Source organism: Miscanthus floridulus, unplaced genomic scaffold, assembly GCF_019320115.1.
Source record: "Miscanthus floridulus cultivar M001 unplaced genomic scaffold, ASM1932011v1 fs_893_1_2, whole genome shotgun sequence".
NCBI lineage: Eukaryota > Viridiplantae > Streptophyta > Magnoliopsida > Poales > Poaceae > Miscanthus > Miscanthus floridulus.
This window is the reverse complement of record NW_027097414.1, coordinates 31,584-52,652: the sequence shown is the minus strand read 5'-3', so window position 1 is coordinate 52,652 and position 21,069 is coordinate 31,584. Positions and strand designations below refer to the sequence as shown.

General features: G+C 48.2%; 1 pseudogene; it reads right to left on the bottom strand.

The window, feature by feature from the left end:
- Window positions 1-744: 744 nt before the first annotated feature.
- LOC136533463 (1,4-dihydroxy-2-naphthoyl-CoA synthase, peroxisomal-like) lies at window positions 745-7,113 on the bottom strand (annotated as a pseudogene).
- Window positions 7,114-21,069: the final 13,956 nt, after the last annotated feature.

Below are 21,069 nucleotides of genomic sequence, written 5' to 3'. Positions count from 1 at the left end.
CCATTTTGCACCTAAATATAAAATATTGTCAACAATAATAAATTTTTTGGAAAACATCTTTTGTGTGTGATTTCTACACACACAAAAGTACAATTCCTTTTGTACTTATTGTTTAGTGAGCATCTAACCTTCTAGGTGTAAATTAAATCCTTATATAGTGAGGACGAGTAAAACACATGCTGTACACTGTAAATAAAATCCAACATCCTCAGGAGCTGCTAAACCTTAAAATTATGTTAAAACCTCTGCTTTTGAAATTGTTACCAATTTATCTGTGATGGATATTTTTCGCATCCCAAATTTCGGAGGTTGCAGATTGCTAGGCAAAAAAGTTGTCGGTGTGCATGGATTCTGTGTGCTAGCAAAAAATTTATAATCCTAGGGTTGATTAAAGAAATGCTAGCAAAAAGCAACATAAGTCTGGAACACAAAGCGCAAACCCAAACAGCAATCTGAGCACAAGCATTAAACCAATTAGAATGTACTTTAGAAGAGTTCCACGAAACCAAGAACCGGACAAAGCCAAAGAAAGACGAATCAAATGCATCTAGCTTTATTTTCCATCAATTTGAATATTCATACAAATTACATTTTTCTCATATATGCAAATAGATTGACAAAAAAAAATGGTCCCATCATCCATCGTCTCACATGTAGTAAACGATAATGATATACACACTACCAACCTGCTGGCATTATTATTTTTGGGACCACACCTTTTCTGAATTCCAAGTTGGGGAAAAACATTCAGTAAAGCAATTGAATGGGTCATTACAGAATCAAACTGAAACTCAAGGTTTCCGTGGGAATTTGGAGAAATCCGAGCGTCGTCTCTCCATGTACGCATTCTTCCCTTCCTTTGCTTCCTCAGTGCCGTAGAATATCAGGGTGGCATTCCCGCCAAGCTCCTGCAGCAGCGGCGTCGTCACTCGTCAGTAGTTCACCACACAAAACAGAAGCTTAAATTGGCTTTGGCAAGCTATACCTGAAGACCTGCATGGCCGTCATCAGCAGCATTGAGTGCAGATTTCAGCACCCAGATGGCCATGGGGCTGTTCCTTAAGATCTGCCTGCACCATTTGACAGTTTCCAGTGTACTTGTCAGTGCATCAGCAGGATCCAAACAGTTTGTTTTTTGGTAACTAATTAATGATAGATTTCTGCACTCACTGGCACCACAATGTTCACAAGGCCCATTTTGTCAGCTTCATCAGCTGTATAGAACCGCGACAGAAACCACATCTCACGGGCTCTCTTCGGTCCAACCTGTGCACGAGGGAAATAATTGGATTTGGACAGAGAATACCATGCTATTTATATCATGTATATGCTGATAATATGAAAAATGCAATACTGGTCTACGACTCAAAACACTTGATGGGATGATATGTTATTCAGAAGGTGCTTTGTTTCTTTTTCCGAACAATGTATGATAGGAGTAATGTCTCACTAGAACTAGATTGATATGTGTTCTAGCTAGGACACCGCGAAGAACATCGAAGCAAGGAACCAATAGACCAGCATGATAACTCACCAACCGGGACATTATTGAAGACCCGTAACTAGCATCAAAGCTTCCAACCTGTGATAGGAAGTACAGAATGGGATGTTAAATACATCATGTTTACTGTTATGGTAAGAAGAAGAAGAAAAAGATTAGTTAATAAACATAGAAAGGGTAATTCTATTTCACTTTATCGGTATTTGGTATTATATGCATCCTATACACCAAGATACAAAATAGACCAGCTGAAAATAAGCTTGGGCCCTGTCTGCCCAAATATCGCATTGTCTGCTGCAATTGTTATATCACACGCCATATGCAAAACATGCCCACCACCAACAGCATAACCAGCAACCTGATAGTAAATGATGACAATAAATTCAGTCTATAAGATAAAGTATAGAAATAGGAAAAGGCGAATAACAGTGATAATAATACCATAGCAATAACAGGCTTTGGAAGACGACGAATTTGCACCTGAAGAAATGATTCATCTGATGTTCTTAGTATAAAAAATAATAACTCCTAATGTCTTATGAACTAAAAGATTACGTATCATTTTACACACTGATACTACAAGTGCCAACATGACAAGCAAAATCTGCTCCAATCCTGCAAATCAACTAAGCAGGACATCAACATATATTCAGTAGTCAGGAATTCTAGTCAGACTATACATTATCATATTCTGTGTCGAAGCTGAACGATGTAAATCAATTCAAACCTTAGTAAAGAAACCACCTACACTACAAGTGGAAAGAACGCCTTTATTGCGTGTAAAGAAATCATTGATAGAAGACGTGCATTATTAAAAAGAAAAAAGAATTCCGCCTCAAAAGAAAAGTTCAACGCAACAACGATTCTCTTTCAGAAAACAAAATTTGTGCCCCATAACTTATCAAGTTTATTTACTCATGCATAAAAGTGTCAAAGAGGTGTGTCTGACCTGGAGATCTAGAACGTTGAGGCGACCGAAGCTATCGAAGTCAACATACCCATCAGAATCTCTTAACGCCTGGTCATCGCCGCTGCAGAACGCCTCGGTTCCCTGGTCAACCAAAACATCGAAAATAAGCTCATCTCCGACACCGACAGCGAGCAAACCCAGCTCCATTATCCTCCATGGACGCGGAAATGCTTTTCTTTTTTTGGAACTGTCATCTCTAGCGTCGGTGGTAGTGGTACCTTCCCTGCCTGTAAGAATGATGACTCCAACGGAACTATCATCTCTAGCGTCGTTGAATGCGCGCATAAGCTCCTTCACGGTCAGCGGGCGGAAATCGTTCCTCTATTTGGCCGGTTTATGGTGATCTGCAGCAGCGATGATACATATGCATTGAACAGAACATGGAATGCAAGACTCTCGTAATTGTAATCCGTAATCAACAAACGGTTAAAGTTGTTGCGTTGGGAGAATCCACAATCCAGCAGCAGCACTTTTGCCAGGAATCCAAAGCTTCACAAGGATGTCGAGGTCGACGGAAGAAAGAATCCTCCTCACCTTGGCGATGCCCTCTCCCACGGCCTTCTCGTAGACGATGTCGACGAACTCCTTCCCCGACTCGTCCGTGGCGGCGCGCCGCTCCGGTGGCTCCGAGTGAAAAGTACACTACAAAATGTCCAGAGTGAATCAGTGAATTACATCAACAGTTGATAGTTGTATCACTTTGATCTAACAAGTTACAAAACGTGCAAACGGATGCACAAACTTGTCAAATATATGTATGCACGGATGTACATACGCCACCATTGCATATTTTGCTGTCGTGGCATGGTAACGTGGACTGCTAGAGATATAGGGCCAAAATGCAAGTTTGTGCTTTGGATGTTTGCCATAACTTGTTACACGTTTCAGACAACACAAATATCGTATTTTGAGAACTCTGAAAATCTCTCGATATCGTTTAACAAATACAAGTTTTGTACATTGTTGCCCATAGTGGTCATGAACTAAACAAATATAAGATGTACGCTCTATGAAATTTAGTATAAAGCATTAATATTCAATACAAACTGATATTTGGTATAGGATTTCTCAGCTAAAGAATAACATTACATTTAGTATAGCCGTTGATCGCTTGGTTAATACGAACAGCTTGTTGACAAATAAGGTATTTTCATATTTATTTTAATCCATAAAAATAACGCAATAAAAAAGAGAGTGAAGTCATGAATGAAAAGACAGAAACAGTTCATGACAAAAGTTAACATGATGATAAGACAAATTATAGAGCCGAAACATATGTGAAACATTGTTTTACATAGCTGAAGCATCACAGACATGATCATAAATATTAAAAATGTGTTCTCAAATATCAAGACCATGATGATCACAAAAATAAAAGGAACCAGAAAATCAGCATAATCATCCAAATCAACCAAACAGAACATGTTGAATATGAAAGCAGTATTGCCTAGAAACATCATGATATTGATAATGAAACTCAGAAGAGGGTGAAGAAGATTATACCCTGCGGCGGAGCCGCTCGCACCAGGAAAGGCCATGGTGGTGCTTTGTTGTTGTAGTCGTCCCGCTCGATGCAGTGCAGACAAGGACGCCGTGAAGAAGCACCGCTACTGGTTCACCAGCGAGTAGTCGTGTCACCACTGACACTCCCCAAAAACGTAATCGCCCGTCTTCACCCGAGCAGGTGAAGCCCACGACGGAGACGCGTTTCGGAGGCCTACTCTTCCCGGAGGTGGAACGGGAAGAACTTGCGCTGCTGGAGAGTGGTGTACTTCGCCAAGAGAGCTTAACCGAGAGGGGAGGATTTGTTTTATAGGCAGAGGCCAGAAGACGAGAAGCCGACGGCACCGAGGGGTCACACCTCCCTTCTGCGGTGGAAGAGACGGAGACGGAGAGCCAGGAGTCACGGGAGTTACCAGAAACTCCTCCAATCAATTCCAATCAATTCGTCAGTTTCAAAAATAAAGGCCTCGCCCGCCCGTCCGCTCGCTCGCCGCCGCCCGCCTGCCTCGCCACGCCACGCCACGCCACGCCACGCCCACGCCCACGCCCACGCCCACGCGCACGGGCTCGGGCCGGGCCGGGCGGCGGCGGCGGCGGCGCGCGCGCGCGCGCGTGTGGCATCCAGGTGACCCACTTTTACTTCTCAAATAGATCGATCAATGATCAAGTATTTAAGTAGAGTCGTCTCTCGATTAAATTCCCATATGGTACAAAACCATTAATGTACATGTACGGACCATAGAGTTTAATAGAGATATTAAATAAATGGGCCAAGCCCATAATATCTAACAATATCTAACAATCCCCACCAAACTCTAGGGTACGCAGTTTGAAATTCTCAGAACCACATTCCTTTTATATACCAGTGTTTCGATGGAGACTGTTAAGTTGAACATCCATCTAGAAAGCTAGCTACACTCATCCACAACTGAACAATGGACAGAACCTTGAATTGACAGTTTTGTGCGAGATGAGTTTCACATAACCTCTTAACTGATACTAGGCTGCCAAGTGCCTTCCCTCTGTTTTGAAGCATATAAGTCACACTTCGAGGCCTTTTCATGAGCATCTAGAGATTACCCACATCTCATAGATTGTGACTAGCAATCGAGCTCATATAGGTGTGTTCCTTATAGGATGTTCTGTAGGACAACATCCCCGCTATACCAAGCCGCTCGGATCACATTAAGAACTTAATCATCCTGCCTAACAGTATTAGAGAGACGGTGCATCTCCAACGAACTGAGCTATAATCTAAGGAGTCTCTCCCTCAGTCAATCAACAGCTTGTTTCGCCATCCTAATTCACGGGATCTCCGATCACATAGGATAGGTTACCACTGTTGATGGCTCTATGTGGGTCTCAAACCCAGTTCCCTCAACGCACCTTCTATCACATTGCATGACAGACCCTTAGTGAATTGATCTGCCAGATTATTTGATGTATGGACATAGTCCAATGCAATTACTCCGGAGTTTCTCAGTTTTCTGACAGTCTTCAAACGTCTCTTCACATGCTTTGTGGACTTCATGTTATCCTTAGAACTGTTTACCTTAGTGATCACAGTTTGATTATCACAGTTCATGGAAATTGCTGGGATTGGTTTCTCAACAATCGGCAAATCCATCAGGAGATCACGGAGCCACTCTGCCTCAGCACTAGCGGTATCCAATGCGGTCAGTTCTGCTTCCATTGTAGACTTCGTTAAGATAGTCTGCTTGCAAGACTTCCAAGAAACAGCACCACCTCCAAGTAGAAACACGTATCCACTCGTGGTATACAGCTGATCCGCATCAGAAATCCAATTAGCATCACAATAACCCTCTAGTACCCTCGGATACCCAGAAAAGTGAATGCTGTAACTCATTGTCCCTTTCAAATAGCGCAGCACTCTCTCAAGAGCATTCCAGTGAGTATCTCCCGGATTTGACACAAACCGGCTCAGTTTGCTTACAGCGAACGAGATATCAGGCTTGGTTGCGCTAGCTAGGTACATAAGAGAACCAATTATCTGTGAATATCTCAATTGGTCTCTTGCAATTCTGTGATTCTTCCTCAAATGAATACTTGGATCGTACGGAGTAGGAGCAGGCGTACACTCATTGTACCCAAATCGGTTCAAGACCTTTTCCACATAGTGAGACTGCATAAGAGTTACCCCACCATTTCCTTCCTCCCTTGAAAGCTTAATGTTGAGAATAACATCAGCCTCTCCCAAGTCTTTCATCTCAAAGTTACTCGACAAAAAATCTTTTACTTCTTTAATCACATTTAGATTGTTGCCAAATATTAATATATCATCCACATATAAGCATAGTATCACACCATCACCACCACCAAACCGATAATATACACATTTATCAGCTTCATTCACAACAAAGCCGGCTGATGTTAAAGTTTTATCAAACTTCTCATGCCACTGCTTGGGGGCTTGCTTTAGGCCGTACAGGGACTTCAATAACTTACAGACTTTACCCTCTTGACCATTTGCAATAAACCCATCAGGCTGATCCATGTAGATCTCTTCCTCAAGCTCTCCATTTAGGAAGGCTGTCTTAACATCCATCTGATGAATGAAAAGACCATGTGAGGCAGCCAGGGATAGCAACACACGAATGGTCGTCAATCGAGCAACAGGTGAGTAAGTATCAAAGTAATCTTCACCTTCCTTCTATGTATAACCCTTAGCAACAAGCCTAGCTTTGTACTTCTCAATTGTACCATCAGGCCTCAGCTTCTTTTTAAACACCCATTTACAGCCCACAGGTTTGCAACCAAATGGACGATCAACCACTTCCCACGTCCCATTGGACATAATGGAGTTCATCTCACTTTGCACTGCCTCCTTCCACATGTCAGAATCAGGAGAAGAGTATGCCTCAGAAATGGTTGTGGGAGTGTCATCCACGAGATATATAATAAAGTCTTCTCCAAAGGATTTTGCAACTCTTTGCCTCTTACTCCTTCGAGTGACAGTATTATCATCCTTCTCAGGATTTTGCTCAAGCTCATAGGTGTTATCATCAGCGTGTATATTTGATTCATGAAGTTCAGGAATAGAATCATGACTAGACATTCTAGATGCACCTACTTTCATTGGAAATTCATTCTCAAAGAATGTGGCATCTCTAGACTCCATGACCGTTCCAACAGCCATATCAGGAGCACTAGAATTTATTATTAAAAAACGATAGCCCACACTATGAATGGCATAGCCTAAGAAAACACAATCTACAGTTTTTTGGTCCAAGCTTTCGCTTTTTGTTTATTGGCACATTCACTTTGGCCAAACAACCCCAAACGCGAAGATAAGAAATATTTAATCTCTTTTTCTCCCAATCCTCAAATGGAGTGATTTCTTTGTTCTTTGTGGGCACTCTATTTAGGACATGATTCGCAGTTAAAATTGCCTCACCCCACCATTCCTTAGATAAACCAGCTGTCTCCAACATGGCATTCACCAAGTCAGTTAGAGTGCGGTTCTTTCTTTCAGCAATCCCATTGGATTGTGGTGAGTATGGAGGTGTCCTCTCATGAATTATACCGTGCACCACGCAAAACTCAGAAAATTCATTAAAGAAATATTCTCCCCCGCGATCGGACCGCAACCGTTTGATATGCTTTTCAAGTTGATTCTCAGCCTCGGCTTTAAAGGTTTTAAAATAATGTAATGCCTCATCTTTTGTTTTAATTAGGTACACATAGCAATATCGAGTGCAATCATCTATGAACGTTATGAAGTATCTCTTACCACCTTTTGTCAAAATTCCGTTCATTTCACAAATATCGGAATGGATGAGATCAAGTGGTGCCAACTCTCTCGCCACAGCTGCCTTGTGAGGCTTGCGAGGTTGTTTTGCCTCAACGCATGTATGACATTTGGAGCTTTTGGCAACGTCAAATTTAGGAATTAAATTCAAACCAGCTAAGCGGGACATGCAACCAAAATTAACATGACATAATCGAGAATGCCAAACATTCATCTCAACATTAACGTTATTAACGACATTATTCACTGCAAGAGGTAAAGTATCAACCAAAGACAAGCGGAACAAGCCTCCGCTCTCATAGCCTTTTCCAACAAAGGTTCCATACTTTGACATAACACATTTATTCGACTCAAACACAAGTTTAAAACCGTCTCGACATAGCAGAGAGCCACTAATAAGATTTTTCCTTATTGAGGGGACATGATGCACGTTCTTGAGTTGCACGGTCTTCCCCGAAGTAAGCTTCAGATCCACCGTACCAACACCATGAACACCAGCACGCGCGCCATTCCCCATCAGCAAGGCTCCACTCCTCCCGACCTGGTAAAAAGAAAACAAGGACTTATCAGCACACACATGTATATTTGCACCTGTATCAACCCACCAATCAGGTGAGGAACAAACTGTAAATGCAGATAAATTACCATACCCAGCAGCGTCTGCATCAGTCTCAATGGTGTTGACTGTCTTCGCCTTTGGTGGGGGCTTCCACTTAGCCTCAGGACACTCTCTAGAAAAGTGCCCAGTGTTCCCACAAGTGAAGCAGTTCATCTTTGCCTTGTCTAATCCCATCTTCTTAATATTACCTTTCTTGAAGAAGGTAGTGGATTTCTGCTTAAGCTCCTGCTGGGGCTTCTTCTTTTGTGGCTTAGGACGAAACTTTTGCACCACATGTGCACTAGTAGTCGCCTCACCATTCCCGCCCTTGCTCTTTCCCTTAACATCCTTTGCTCTTGCCTTGTCCTCAACATCAAGAGTGCCAACAAGTTCAGCAATGCTAAACTGCTGCCTCTTGTGTTTCAAGGTAGTAGCAAAATCAGTCCAGGAAGGTGGCAGCTTAGCAATAATGCAACCTGCCACGAACCTGTCAGGGAGAGGACAGCCGTACAGCTCCAATTCCTTCACCAGTCCCTGTATCTCATGAGCCTGTTCGACTACAGGACGGTTATCCACCATCTTGTAGTCATGGAACTGCTCCATGATGTACAGCTCAGAACCGGCGTCGGAAAGACCGTACCGGGCTTCAAGGGCTTCCCACACAGCTCTGCCAGTCGGGAGTGGTATGTAGGCATCAACCAGAGAATCATTGATGATGCTCAACAGTGCAGCCTTGCACATGGTCTCAGCATGTCCCCAAGCCTGCTCATCCTCATCGGATCTCACAGTAGCAGGCTGCTCATTGAGCACATGACCACAGCGCATGGCCGACAACCACAGAAGGGCTTTCTCACGCCACCTCTTGTAGTGAGTGCCCTCAAACGGCGTAGGCTTTAGCATGCCCGCAAAGCCAACAGATAAAAATGGCCTGAAATTACGTTTTTGGATTGTTGACAAATAAGGCATTTTCATATTTATTTTAATCCATAAAAAATAACGCAATAAAAAAGAGAGTGAAGTCATGAATGAAAAGACAGAAACAGTTCATGACAAAAGTTAACATGATGATAAGACAAATTATAGAGCCGAAACATATGTGAAACATTGTTTTACATAGCTGAAGCATCACAGACATGATCATAAATATTAAAAATGTGTTCTCAAATATCAAGACCATGATGATCACAAAAATAAAAGGAACCAGAAAATCAGCATAATCATCCAAATCAACCAAACAGAACATGTTGAATATGAAAGCAGTATTGCCTAGAAACATCATGATATTGATAATGAAACTCAGAAGAGGGTGAAGAAGATTATACCCTGCGGCGGAGCCGCTCGCACCAGGAAAGGCCATGGTGGTGCTTTGTTGTTGTAGTCGTCCCGCTCGATGCAGTGCAGACAAGGACGCCGTGAAGAAGCACCGCTACTGGTTCACCAGCGAGTAGTCGTGTCACCACTGACACTCCCCAAAAACGTAATCGCCCGTCTTCACCCGAGCAGGTGAAGCCCACGACGGAGACGCGTTTCGGAGGCCTACTCTTCCCGGAGGTGGAACGGGAAGAACTTGCGCTGCTGGAGAGTGGTGTACTTCGCCAAGAGAGCTTAACCGAGAAATTCATCAGTTTCAAAAATAAAGGCCTCGCCCGTCCGCTCGCCGCCGCCCGCCTGCCACGCCCACGGGCACGGGCCGGGCGGCGGCGGCGGCGCGCGCGCGCGCGCGTGTGGCATCCAGGTGACCCACTTTTACTTCTCAAATAGATCGATCAATGATCAAGTATTTAAGTAGAGTCGTCTCTCGATTAAATTCCCATATGGTACAAAACCATTAATGTACATGTACGGATCATAGAGTTTAATAGAGATATTAAATAAATGGGCCAAGCCCATAATATCTAACAATATCTAACACAGCTAAGGAGCGCAAATTTTCATTTTGGCACTTTTGTCTCCCGTAGACCTAACTGAAAGCGGATTGATAATCACGCAATAATTATATTCACTGATCAATCCTAATACATATAGGACTTGCCATCAAGAGCAAGCGAACCTGGCTGAACGTACGTCGGCTCTATGCGTGTATGGGCCTGTAGCAATTAGGCCCAATGACATGATTACAAGATGCTAACCGAAAGGCCTAATAAATCTGTCTAACACTAACCAACAGTCCACGTGACCCTGTCATGGTAGCAAGATATGGTGTGTGGTGTACGTTTGATCATACATGCACGTATTTTACAAGTTCACTCAGGGCCTTGGCCTTCTTTTTAGCTCGCGGCGTGTTCTGGTAGGGCTGTGGTTCCCTTTTGTCATGATCGGTCTTCTTGGGGCATGTAACCGTAGGATTCGGGAGGCCGGAAAGACTTTTCTTGATTCCGGTCCCTAGGATCCGATCGGCCCAACTTTTCTCGAGCCCCCGCACGTAGCAGGGGTCCGGTCGAGGGTCGGCTCGTCTTTGTGATTGACGAAACATGGTGCTCGGTGAGCTGTTTAACGGGCTAGTCCAAGTGGGGCCCCGACTTCCTGTTTACGGGGGTCTGGCATGGGTCAGTTGGTGACCGACTCCAGACTCTTGGTGGTCAGTCCATATAGTTCTTGGGTCCGTTTGACCGGTCCTAAGGGCTCGTTGTCTTTTTTTGAGGAAAAACCATGGACTGAGAACCAACCAAGACTCGAACGTGGGCCGGGATGCCCACAGCGCTCGTGCGCCCGGGTACTGGCCGCTAGTGGGCCGATCCCTTTCCATCCCTCGCTCTAAGGGTGCCCTGGAGCGGTTGTGAACCCGTTGGTGGGCCAGCCTTCGAACTCCTAGTCCTAAATGGGTTGTAGGAGCGTTTTTAGCTCTGGATCCCTTCTTACTTGCGATGGTTCTTGGCCCATTGAACGGGCGAACCGTCATCCGGCGTATCCTTCGGGGGCGCGACCAGTGATAGCATGCGTGCGATCTTCGGAGGGAAGTGACGTGACGCGGCGCAGCGGGCACGTGAATCTAGGCGGATGGTTTGCCTTCTTGTCCCGCTCCGCCCTATAAATAGCGGCCTTCCCCTTTGCGTTCCTGCACATCAAAACTACAGCCTTATCTTTTCTGTTTCTCTGCCGCCACCGTTCGGATCTACTGTGCTTGCTAATCCGCCGTCGGAGCCCTAGATCCATAGCTTCCGCTCCTCTGCCGTAGCCTTTGCTTCTCCATTGCCACCTCCATCCTCCATGGATTCATGGTACCGCTCCGATGTTACCCATGCACGCATGGAGGGCCTCGTCAAGCACGGTCTTCTCCGTGGGAAAATCGATGCGGCGGAGTGGCTTGTGCCCGGCCGCGAAGATGCGTCGGCGCTGCCCGATGGCTACATCGTTTCCTTCACGCCCTTCCATGAGCGTGGACTCGTGGTTCCTCCTCACCCGTTCTTCCAAGGTCTGTTGCACCACTATTAGATCAAGCTGCAGCACCTGAACCCCAACGGGATCCAACACATCGCAGCCTTCATTGCGATGTGCGAGGGGTACCTGGAGATTGAGCCCCACTTTGAGCTCTAGAGATATTTCTTCTCCATCTCCTTGATCAAGAAGGAGAGAGACCGGGAGACCCCGGTGCCGATGGGATGCGCAGGCATCCACCTCCAAGGGCAATGGGCGGCCGAGTACATGCCCTGCTAGCTCTCCAGATCCAACAAGGGGTGGCACTCGTATTGGTTCTACCTGAAGAACAACCCTACCGCTCCCTTGTCGATCTTCTCCGAGCGCCTGGTTGAAGACGTACCGCCATCATGGCCATGGGGGCCACCCATCAAGGAGAAGAAGAGGATGCCCGACCTCCTCGAGGCCATTGTGTTCTTGAAGACCCACGACCTTCGCAGGGCTGGCGTCATCGGGGGGTATCATGCGAGGAGGGTGGCGCCTCTGATGGCGCGCGTCCTCTCGCTGTACGGGATGACACTCGGCGCGCAGCTCATTGGGATGACGCGCGCCCAGGGGCTGCTCCATGATAGCGAGGTTGTGCAGCGCATCAAGGAGGCCACGGGGGAGGCCGACGCCGTGTTCTCGATAACGGGGCATCCCGTGATGCGCCCGGATGTGGGCTTCATTGAGCTGTCGGCGGGGTTAGTCTTCCAAAACTCCGTCGCGCCGCTGTCAGAGCACGTGGCCTTGTGGGCGGCGAACCATGCCACGGATGAGCAGTGGAAGAAGAAGAAGGACAAGGAGGAGAAGAAAACAATGGTTGAAGCAGCGAGCGAAGCTGCAGTGAGGGAAGCGATGTTAAGGCTTGTCGAAAGAAGAGGACAAAGAAGAAGAGGAGGAGGAGGAAGATGACGGCTCCATGTCGCCCATCCCGTGGGATGATCTAGCCGCCAGGGATAAGGACCCGCCTTCGCCGTAGGCGGGGCCCTTCTCGTGGCATGTCGTGAGGCAGGGGGAGAGGACGTGCCCCCGAAGCCGGTGGAAACGAACCGCCTCGCCACGTCTGGACCTTCGATGGTGGCCCTAGAGCCGATGGAAACAGGTTGCCCTGCTCCGTTTGAGCCCTCGGTGGTGCCTTCGGAGTCGACGGGAGGCGGCCATTTTGATTCGTCTAAGCCCTCCAAGTCGAGGGAGGGCTTGAAGCAGCAATGTGTCGACAAGGAGCGACAGGGGTCGGGCAAGCTGGCCCTAAAATATCCTCGTATGATGGCATCAAGGTGAGTCAAGAGTTTTTGTCATCCTTTTGTCCTATCGAATTTTTGCCGTGAAGTGACCGCCATGTCCCTTGTAGCATCAGAGGACATGGGACTCTTCTGTGGCTTGCTCCAAAAAAGATCCTCCTCTGACAAATATGCCAGGAGCTGGCTGTCGCCATGTCGGTGGAGGGCGTGGGTGGCGTCGGGGCGACCACGGCGTCGACCGAGAAGGCACAGCCGATGGCTATGTCCATAGAAGAGCAGGCAAAGGAGGGTGCATCCAGGGCGAGTGCGGCATGGCCAGTCATGTCCCCAACATCATAAGCAGAGGAGGCATGGCCGGAGCCGCCATCCATGCAGGTGGCCATGTCTGCGGCGGGGCAGATGGAAGGCATCCTTCACGAATGTGGTGATAGGGTAGGCCTCTGTGTCCATGTCACTCGCCCCCTCTGTCGCTAGAGGAGCCACTCTGGAGGAGTTGCCGTCGCTAGATAGGTCGGCGCCACTTGAGGTCGGCGTGGGGATGTCCTGGTCTCTGGTCCAAGTGGCAGCCCTTGATGAAGTGGTAGAGGAGAGGGAATGGGGGAGCATCCACACGGAGGTTGGGGACGCGGTTCATGCCCTGACCACCATGCTAGGCTCGATGCGCAACGTTGTCACATCGGTTGGCTAGGTATGATATGACCATGCTTCCATCCCCCATGTTCTCTTTCAGTGCCTCTAAGTCTTGTCTTCTTCGTAGGTCCTCGGTGTTCTATAGTCGAGGTCGGTCAGAAGGATAGCCTTGGAATTGTAGACCATGAAGAATGGCATGTAGCCGATGGCCTGGCTTGGGGTCGTCCTTAGGCTCCAGAGCACCACGGGAAGCTCCGCGACCCATTGTCTGCCAAACTTGTTCAACCGGTTGAATATCCTAGGCTTAAGGCCTTGTAGGACCATGCCGTTCACGTGCTTGACCTACCCGTTCATGCGAGGGTGTGCCACAGCGGCCCAATTGACGCGGATGTGGTATTCATCATAGAATTAGAGGTTCAACTAGATCGAGCCCCTAGACCGTGAATGGCCATGTGATGGGGATCATTTGGAGTGATTGGGCCAGCAGGTGGGTCTACCGAGCATAGTATTGACACCCTTCATAGGTGTGCAAAATCTGTTCAACATCGGCTACTATGGTCGGCCAGTAGAAGCCTTATCGGAACACGTTTCCGACCAGGGTCCTAGCTACGGCATGGTACCCATAGACCCCACCGTGGATATCACTCAGCAACCGCTTCCCTTATTCGATGGGGATGCAGCGCTGTAGGATCCCGGTGTGGCTTCACCTATAGAGCTCGCCCTCAATAAGGACAAAGGACTTGGCATGACGCGTGAGCCACCAAACCTCCATTTTGTCCACCGACAGCGCCTCACAGAGGAGGTAGTCAAGGTAAGGCATCCTCCAATCGGCCAGATGGTCGGGCTCTATCACTGGATCCTCGTCAAGCTCTATTACTTCAGGGTCAGATGGAGCCACCGGCTGGTTAGTCCCTGGGCCTAGGGTAGGCGGCCTATCATTAGTCTATTTTGGCTCCTCGTAGTGGACCGAGGGCTTGTACTGATCACTAGCGAAGACGACCATCGGCACCAGCTCTCGGTCGGCTGCCATTTTTGCCAGCACATCGACCGCCTCGTTGAGATGCCTTGGGATGTGATTGAGCTCAAGACTATCGAACTTGTCCTCTAGCTGGCGGACTGCTCGGCAATATGCAATCATCTTGGCATTGTGGTAGCTTGATTCCTTCATGACTTGGTCGATGACTAGCTAGGAGTTGCCCCGGACGTCAAGCCATCAGATGACCGACTCGATGGCGATGCGTAGGCCGTTGATGAGTGCCTCATACTCGACCATATTATTGGAGGAGGGGAAATGGATGCAAACCATGTACCTCATGCGTACCCCAAGGGGCAAAACAAAGACCAACCCCACGTTGGCACCTTTCTTCATCAGCGATCCATCGAAGTACATCATCCAGTACTCTTGGTCGACGGCTGCTGGCGGCATTTGGATCTCAGTCCACTCTACAACGAAATTAGCCAGCACTTGGGACTTGATGGCCGTCTGAGGGGCATATGAAATGCCTTGACCCATCAGCTCGAGTGCCCACTTCGTGATTCTTCCGTGGCATCCTAGTTTTTTACAACCTCATCGATAGGGAAGGACGTCACGACCATCACCAGATGTGACTCCAAGTAGTGACACAACTTCCTCTTGGCGATAAGGACAGCGTACATGAGCTTCTGGATTTAGGGGTAGCGGGTCTTGGAATCAGACAAGACCTTGCTAATGAAGTATACGGGATGCTGTAGTTTGAGGGCGTGTTCTTCTTCTTCTCGCTCTACCACCAGGGCGGTGCTGACCACTTGTATGGTGGCCACAATGTAGAGCAGAAGCGGTTCCTCGTCATTTGGGGGGACCAGGATTGGGGCCTTTGTTAGGAGCTGCTTGACCTTGTTAAGTGCCTCCTGGGCCTCGGGCGTCCATTCAAAACGGCCGGCCTTTTTCAGTAGCAGGTAGAGGGGGAGACCTCATTCGTCGAGGCACGAGATAAAACGGCTGAGTGCGGTGAGGCACTCGATAACTCATTGTACCCCTTTATGTTCTGAATTGGGCCCATCCTTATGATGGCTGAGATTTTCTTTGGGTTATCTTCGTTGCCACGCTCGGAGACAATAAAACCCAGCAGCATACCTCTTGGGACCCTGAAAATACACTTCTCGGGGTTTAGCTTGATGCTGTTTGCTCAGAGTTTCGTGAAGGTCTACTCTAGGTCGGCTATGGCCTAGTTAGCCCATTTGGATTTGACCATGATGTCATCCACGTAGGCCTCAATAGTCTACCCGATGAGATCCCTAAAACACTTAAGCATACAATGTTGGTACGTAGCCCCTACGTTCTTCATGCCGAATAGCATTATGACATAGCAGAATAATCTAAATGGGGTGATGAAAGATATCATGAGCTGGTCGAACTCTTTCATCATGATTTGATGGTACCCGGAGTACGCATCAAGGAAGCAAAGGGTTTCGCACCCTGAGGTCGAGTCGACTACTTGGTCTATGTGTGGCAAAGGAAATGGATCCTTTGGACACGCTTTGTTGAGGCCCGTGTAGTCAACGCACATTCTCTATTTCCCACTCTTTTTTGTATAAGAACGGGATTGGCTAACCACTCGGGGTGGTGTACCTCCTTGATGAACCTGGCCGCCAAAAGCTTTGCAATCTCCTCACCGATGGCCCTACGTTTTTCCTCACGAAGCGATATAGGCGATGCTTCACCAGCTTGGAGCCTGGCCTGATCTTCAAGGTATGCTCAGTGACTTCTCTCAGAATGCCTAGCATGTCTGAGGGTCTCCACACAAAGATGTCTCTGTTGGTGTGGAGGAAGTCGGCGAGCGCGCTTTCCTATTCAGAGGAAAGTGTGGTGCCAATGCGCACCACTTTGCCCTTGGAGCCGCTAGGGTCTATGAGGACCTCCTTGGCGCCCTCTATAGGCACGAAAGACCCGACCGACCGCTTGGGGTTAGGCGCTTCTTCGACAACCTCCTCCTTGATGGCCGCAAGCTCTTTGGAGGCGACAATTGCCGCGGCATGTTTGCAGCACTCGTCCTCACACTCGTAGGCGCGCTAGAAGGAGGTGCCGATGGTGATGAACGGCGTGGACCTAGCATCTTCAACTTCAGATAGGTGTAGTTGGGGATGGCCATGAACTTCACGTAGCATGGATGTCCTAGGATGGCATGATAGGTTTCATGGAACCCGACCACCTTGAAGGTAAGGGTCTCTCTCCTATAATTGGTCGGATCCCTGAAGGTGATGGGTAGATCGACCTACCCAAGTGGCATGACCTGCTTTCTTGGCATGACGCCGTGGAAAGGCTCCCTAGTTGGCCAGATGCATGTTCGGTCGATGCCCATGGCATCGAGCGTTTTAGCGTACTTGATGTTGAGGCCGCTACCTCCATTCATCAGCATCTTGGTGAGCCGCTTTCTACCAATGATCGGATCAACCACGAGCAGATATCTTCTTGGCTGTGAGACACTTTCTAGGTGGTTGGTCTGATCAAAGGTTATGGCGGACTCCGACCATCGAAGGAAGGTAGGTGTGGCCAGCTCGGCCGTATAGACCTCGTGGCACGTAAGCTTCTGGCGGTGCTTGGAGTTGTAGGCTGCTAACCCTCTAAAGATCATGAGATAGCCATCCAGCATCAAAAAGCTATTGTCCTTCCCCTCAGCATCGTCTATGGTCAGCTTGGGCTCCTTCCTATTCTCCCCCTTGTTGGAGCCTCCGGATAAGAACCGCTTCATGAGGACGCAATCCTTGTATAGGTGCTTGTCAGGAAAAGCATGGTTCAGGCATGGCCCTTCGAGCAGCTTCTCAAAGTGGTCTGGGGTACCCTCGGTGGCCTTCTAACCCCTTTGCAGTTGGCGATGGCCTCGAGCGAGCCCTCAAGCCACTGCTTGTTCTTCTTTTTGTTGGGACGGTTGGAGGCGCCTTTGTTGGTGTCCTCATCCTGCTTTGCCTTGAGTTTGAGGCGGTCAAAAATTACCTCGACCGCCTCCTTGTCTGAGACATGGTTGGTGGCAATGTCGAGGAGCTCCTTGGTGGTTCATGGGCCCTTATGTCCCAGCTTGTGAACCAGGGACTCATAGGTGGTCCCAGATAGGAAAGCTCCTATGATGTCGGCGTCGACGATGTTGGGCAGCTCATTGTACTATTAGGAGAAGCACCGAATGTACCCATGAAGAGTTTCCCCAATCTTCTATCAGCAGTTTTTGAGATCCCATGGGTTCCTAGGACACGCGTATGTGCCCTAGAAGTTTCCCACGAAGATCTCTTTTAGGTCCACCCAACTTTGGATTCAGTTGGGCAGAAGGTGTTCCAACCACGTTCGCGCTGAATCGGCCAAGAATAATGGAAGGTTGCGGATAATGAAATCATCACTATCTGCTCCACCGGCTTGGCAAGCAAGCCAATAATCCTCGAGCCATAGTTCGGGGTTTATTTCCCTAGAGTATTTTGGAATATTGGTTGGCTATCGGTAAACGGTGGGAAGACGACGTTGAGGATGTGTCGGCCAAAGGCCTGAGGTCCTAGCAAGTCGGGGCTCAGGCTTCGGTCCTTGCCACTATCATAGCATCTACCACGATGAGGGTGGTAGCTATGGCTAGCCTTCTCCCTCGCTTTGCCACGAGCACACCTATGGGCATAGAGGGTGTCGCGTGCGTCATGGTGGAGGCCGAGACATCCATGGACCGGGACCACGGCGCATGGCCTACTGTCTTACCATGCCTAGTGGACTAGCATGTCCTTGTCGGGTCACTCTAAGGGCGTGCACTAGCTGGCGTCGAGACAGCGAGCTCTTGGCATGCCGTGTCACCGCACGCTCGAGTAGCGTGTGAATCTCGTGGTGGGCCCAATGATCCTCTAGTTTACATCATGGCCCATAGCACGCGCATGCCCACCATCTCCGTGGTGCTCAATTTCTTGCTCGAGCTCCACGTGTTCCTGCTCGAGCTGGAGTTGTGCTTCTTCTAGCTCTTGGTGCCACGCCCTTAGCTGCTCCACCTATAGGCGAGGTGAGGCCCCTACGTCCCCCTCGACCTCATTGTTGAGATCATCTGCTGGGGTAGCCCCTCCCTCATGGATGCTTTTGATGTATCTCTTGGGGGTACATGCCATGAAACATACACGCGAGGGGTGATGGCTCCCCCTGCTAGAGTCAGAGTCAGAGGGTGACTCCGATTCTCACACAAGGAGGTCATGGAAAGATTCCATGACATATTTGGCCATCCCCATGAACTCATCATTCATGGGGGATGAGGGCGTGTGTTGCGCCACAAGGTGGCCAACGGTCTCTGCGACGTTGCGTAGACCGAACGGGAGCGCTGTCGGGGCGCTTCGGATGAGGTATTTCAGGGAGAGCGGCTCTCCTCTGACAAGCTGCATCATGACATTGGCGAACAAGAAGGTGAGGCGGCGTAGGTCCTCCTAGGATGGTCAAGGTCCCAGGAAGGCGCCGAGCTAGCGCTCTAGCCTCTCGTAATCGAAGCCGAGGAGCTGGTCACTCTCGGGGGTACGGGCCTCCGGTGCGTGCAGCTACAGCTATAGCTCCTCAAGCGCCTCGATGATCATGTCGAGGTTGGTGGAGTGGAAAGGTTGGATGGCGATGGGAGCCTGCACCAACTCTCCCTCCATCGTGATGATGAAGTCCAGGTTCCCGAGTGCACGTGCGCGCCCGGGACCTAGCTGACGCCGTGACTAGCCATTCGAGGCCAGATGTGGATGTCGAGATGCACAAAAAGCCCCTACCTAGTGTGCCAACTATCAATGTTTTTAGACCACTGATGAGTAAATTTGTATTTGCGCGTCTGGCTCGGATGGTGTGCTCGGAGGACACAAGGGTTTATACTAATTTAGGTGGAACATCCCTACGTCCAGTTTGCTGCTGCTTGTGTTATCGACACTTGGTTTGTAGTAGGGGTTACAAACAGGTGAGTGAGGGAGAGGATCCTAAGTCTCTAATGGAAGGAGTGAATGGGTGCTGAGAGCTCGATCGCTGCTCAGCCATATGCTCATGTCATGCTCTTGTGTTTTTATCTCATGGTTCAGTCTTGTGCTAATCTGGATTCCCCTTTCATGGGGCGCCCTGCTTTCCTTTTTATAGGCAAAGAAAAAGCGTGGGTTACAGTGGAGGAAAAGTCAAAGAATGAGAGAGAGAAGAATGCTTCCAGGATCGCTGGGTCCTTCTTCTTCTTCATGCGGGTCATGCCGATCCTGTAGATGTCAATACGGATGGCTCCACATCATGGCCCTATTCATCACTGGTGCCATTGAAAGGTCCTAATATGGCTAGGGGGTGAATAGCCTATTTAAAAAACTACAAACCAACTAGAGCAATTTGATTAGTATAACAAATAGCGAAATACAAACTTGCTCTAGCTCTACAAGGGTTGCAAGCCACCTAGCCAACAATTCTTGTTGCTATGATCACTAGACACACAATTAGCTATGTTACTACTCACTAAGAGCTCTCACACTTGCTACACTAAAGAGCTCTACTAGATGAACTTAAAACAACAAAGCAAGCTCTCAATTCTAATAACACTAAAGAACTTACTACAACTAGTTGAAAGGTTCTAATGGCTAGAGAAGGGTGAATAGCCTAATAAAAATTTCTACAACAACACTTAACAAAATAGTTAGACAATTATGAGGCGAAGCAAGTGTTGCGCTAGTCCACTCAAAATGCAAGCCACCTACCACAATTCTAGTTTAGTTAGTGTCAATTCACACAAGAGATATGACACTACCCTATGTTAGTGTGCTCTCAAAGGCTAATTAAAGAGCCACACCAACCAAGCAAGCAAGCTCTCATAATTAGTTACACTAAAGAGCTTGTCAACTAGTTTGCGATAATGTAAGGAGAGTGATCAAGATAGTTATACCGCCATGTAGAGGAGTGAACCAATCAATCACAAGGATGAATAACAATGAAGACCAATCGCCTCGGAATCAAAGGATGAACACAATGATTTTTACCGAGGTTCACTTGCTTGCCGGCAAGCTACTCCTCGTTGTGGCGATTCACTCACTTGGAGGTTCACGCGCTAATTGGCTTCACACGCCAAACCCTCAATAGGGTGCCACACAACCAACATAAAATGAGGATCACACAAGCCATGAGCAATCCACTAGAGTACCTTTTGGCGCTCCACCGGGAAAAGGTCAAGAACCCCTCACAATCACCACGATCAGAGCCGGAGACAATCACCACCCTCTGCTCAACGATCCTTGCTGCTCCAAGCCGTCTAGGTGGCAGCAATCACCAAGAGTAACAAGCGAAATCCGCAGCGAAACACGAACACCAAGTGCCTCTAGATGCAAACACTCAAGTAATGCACTTAGATCACTCCCAATCTCACTATGATGATGAATCAATGATGGAGATGAGTGGGAGGACTTTGGCTAGGCTCATAAGGTTGCTATGTCAATGAAACTGGCCAAAGATATGAGCCACAGCCAGCCATGGGGCTTAAA